General features: G+C 38.1%; 1 non-coding gene across 1 annotated transcript; it reads right to left on the bottom strand.

Moving 5' to 3' along the window:
- Positions 1 to 1107: 1107 nt before the first annotated feature.
- Positions 1108 to 1260, bottom strand: LOC149389520 (U4 spliceosomal RNA). The gene has a single exon (XR_016301105.1). It is a non-coding gene; the product is annotated as a U4 spliceosomal RNA (small nuclear RNA).
- Between the last annotated feature and the right edge of the window lie 2754 nt (positions 1261 to 4014).

The raw sequence follows: 4014 nt of genomic DNA, 5'->3' as shown, positions 1-4014 counted from the left end.
GGCCGCCGAAGAGCAGCCCATGGCCATCCCGGCTACGGCGACCTCGAAGTGTCCGTCGGAACAGCCCGCCATGGATTCCGCGTAGAATTTCTGTGGTTTTTAAAGTTAAAAAATCAAAGAAAAAACGATTCTCGGGATTCTGGATAATTTTGAAAAGTTTCTGAATATTTCTGGGTTTTCGTTGAAGATTTATTTACGTTGATGTCAATAAAAATGCATATTTATTGACATCAATGTCAATAAATCTTCAAATGAATTTTCCAGAATCGTTGAAGATAAATCTTCAACGAAAACCCAGAAACGTTGAAGATTTATTGACATTAATGTCAATAAAAATGCATATTTATTGACATTAATGTCAATAAATCTTCAACGTTTTTGGGTTTTCGTTGAAGATTTGATTCTGGATAATTTTGAAAAGTTTCTGAAAATTTCTGGGTTTTCGTTGAAGATTTATTTACATTAATGTCAATAAAAATGCATATTTATTGACATCAATGTCAATAAATCTTCAACGAAAACCCATAAATTTTCAGATTTTTCTTACCCAATTCCTGTGAAATTCACTATCCTTGGTGGGTTCTCTTCCTTTCTCGGCGTTCGCTTCCCGGTCGGTCTCCACGGCGACGCGCGGCGTTCTCGTCTCCTCGGTGGGTTCTCTTCCTCTTCCTCCGCGAGCTCAACTCCGTCTCACTCTCACTCTCTCTCTCTCTCTCTCTCTCTCTCTCTCTCCCGAATTCTCGTTCTTCTTCTTCCTCGCTCAACTCGGCGACAAACCACGAGAACCCCAAACTAATTTTAGGGGTTTGAAACCCCCATGATAAGCCTCGACGGAGTTCTTCTTCTTTTGGACGCAAGAGAGAGAGAGAGAGAGAGAGAGAGAGAGAGAGAGAGAGAGAGATTTTGAACGAAGAAGAAGAAGAAAAGAAACCCAGAAGAAGAAAAGAAATAAAGGATAAAAAAAAGCAATGAGAAAAAATTGAAAGAAATAAAAAGATAAAAACGTAATTGTGTAAAAAAGCAAGTATTGAATTTTGGTCCAAAACTATTGTGAAAGTCATAGTTTAGGAATAATCCCTTAAAATTTTAAACTTGATAGGTTTGTTGGGCTTTACCCAAAAAAGGGAGCCCTTCCAGAAATTCTCGAGGGCCGAGGTCAAGCCAAGGCCCAAGAGGGGGTTTGGAAATAGTTTTCAACCAGCAATTGACGCGCCTCGGTTAGTACCTCACTAGCTGCGTCATTGCCCCAAGCGCAAAGATACTCTCCCACATGCCATGTGTCACACATTTGTACTCCACGCTCAACCCATTTCTTTCTTTCTCTAAACGATGTGGGACATTTCTCTCTTTCCACTTACATTAGTGGGAGAACCGTTTTTGTTTTTTTCACTTTTTATGCTGGAAGTTTGTTTGAGTGTATTTATTGGACATTCAAGGATTAATTTATCTTCTTTTTTTACTTTTCTTTTTATTGGTCCCGAGTCTCCCAGACTACGAAGCAACTTTGTCTAATATCATATTCAGTAACTCTTTACCGATACTAAAAATACTAAAGGATTGTTCGAGCAAAACAAAAAAATACTAAAGGATTGGGTCACAAATGTATTGCAAAATAGAAAAAAGGGTTTAGAAGTTGACAGTGACACACCTGCACATTTTACCAAGCTTTGTTCTGTTAATTTTACATTTAGTCCAAATATTGATCCATGATCACTACATCACATTAAGGAGCAATTCATGTTTTCTGCTATGCCACGTGCAGTGTTGATCGTAGGCTTTTATTTTATTTTTAATTTATTGTTGAAGGATTTTAAGTACATCACCAGGTCTTCCTCTCCGTAGCTTTTACTAAGCAATGCATTTGGGGAGCCGTACAGTTTACTCAATCTCAATGAAACCGCGATATATTTTAAAAAAAAACGCTAATGAAACCGCTTTTTATTATAATTTTTTTTTTATCTGCTACATCATCATAAAAGGGAACTATGCATGTATTGAATCTTTTGTAATTACCAGAGACAAATTTAGAAAACAAAAGTTTAAGGTATTTGCTGAACACTAATCTTTTGACTCCAAATGGGGTCTCTTTTCTTTTCTCTGTCCCTTTATTCAAATAATGACCCATCATCACTTTAAATTTTATGTTTGATCTCTTTTAACACTGTCAATTCAGTTCTCATTGTAAAAAAAAAAAAAAAAAAAAAAAAAAAAAGCAACAACTCCCACCTTACCCAAATCGATGAAAACCAAGCAAATAAAAAACTAAGGTACACTTTCGTCAGTGCACCACCAGATTACCCCTCATCCACGATCATGCGGTGGCTCTGCAACTATGGCCTATTGGTATCCCTGTACAACCTTGAGAACACACTTTCCCTATGGTTTCCACTTGTCCTGGGAAGAACACGTCTTGACGACGCAGTCCGATAGGTAGACCCAAGGAGATTTTTGAGCTGATGTCATGGCTCAGCGTTACCATGTTGATGCTACCCTTTTCCCAAGTTACCGGACGCTCAGCCCCCCTCCTTGAAGCCGCCGCACTGGTTTAACAAGTGGCAAGACTTTGACTGAGATGGGGAGCTCCAACATTGAATTTTTCCTGTCATTCCTTGTAGCTGAGCCCAAGAACGCAATGTGTTGGCGGTTCATTTGCAGGTCGACACGATAGAACTTGGTCGACGCAACTCGCATGTCGTTTGCTTTGGTGCATCGACATCATTCAACATCGGCTCGAATACATTAAAAGATGTGTAGTCGCGATGAAAACCAATCTTAGAAATGCATGCTTCAAGAGATCAGGATGATTTGCAACCAGAAATAATCATGTTACGTACGGCGAAACATGGTCAGACTTAGACAGGAAAAAAAATGTCGTAGCGAAAATTAATTCAAGATATGCATGTTTTCGAGAGTTCAAGATGGTCATTTTCGTTGTGACAAGAAACACTCACGTCAAGGTGAAACATGGTCACGCCATGGCGGGAAAAAATTGTCGTCGTAGAGAAAATTAATCTCAGATATGCACGTTCTCGGGAGTTCAAGATGACCATTTTAGTTGCGACGAAAATAATCACGTCACATCGAAACTTTGGCTCGCTGCGACGGTAAAAATGTCGTCGCCAATCAATCCAATAAATGCATGCTCTCGCCAACTCATCCTGTTGCAACGATACTGTAAATAAATTATATTAAAACCATTTAGTGGTGACGCGAAATTTTTGACGACGAGGTGCGTAATTTATCATTATTAAAGTAAAAAAAAAAATACACTCGTTCTATGACATAAATAATTTCCTTTGTGGAAATGAGCAGGTGGAGACTTTTCACGACGAAAACTTCCCGTCGTGAAAAGTATGTCGTGTAAGCAGGTAATTCTATTATTTTGTCCCCCAAATACCATTCTGGGTCCACTACTGGTTGAGGGTCAATGAAGGGTGATTCTATTTTTGAAAAGTACGTTGGTAGCCAGTGTTCCACAAAATTATGTTACAATTTTTCCTTTCGAAAAAGTTTCATTGATCGGCCATGACATATTTTTGGTAGTTGATGGTAATTCTGCAAGACTCTAGGGAGAGTCTTGTTTTCATCTGAATTTTGAAAAAACCATCAAGAAAATTTCTTGCCTTTATCTCGTTGTTGTCTACCAGAGCATATTTTGAGGATTTTTAAATAATCCTTGTAACAAGGTAAAATAATCTTACGGAAGAGAATGAATGAGAGTTCAGATCTAGGTTTTGGATTGGAGAGAAAAATAATTCTTCTCGAATATTCTCATTAACCTTGAATGTATAACAGTATTGTGTTAGGACTAATATTGCCCACTTGAAGATAATGAATAAATGATTACTAAATTCGATAATAAGATTACTTTATTAGCATTATATGATTAGTGGGTTGAATTCTAAACACTTAAAATCAATAACAACTATCTTCCATAGCCTCCGTATTAAACTGAGTCACGTGCTGGGCACCTGAGTTCGGGCGGTGAGCTAAAATGAGGTCGATGACTGATAT

Source organism: Urtica dioica, chromosome 8 (assembly GCF_054948205.1).
Source record: "Urtica dioica subsp. dioica isolate 48M chromosome 8, U.dioica_male_clone48M_v1_H2, whole genome shotgun sequence".
NCBI lineage: Eukaryota > Viridiplantae > Streptophyta > Magnoliopsida > Rosales > Urticaceae > Urtica > Urtica dioica.
The sequence above is the reverse complement of the archived record's forward strand: the minus strand, read 5'-3'. Positions and strand labels throughout refer to the sequence as shown.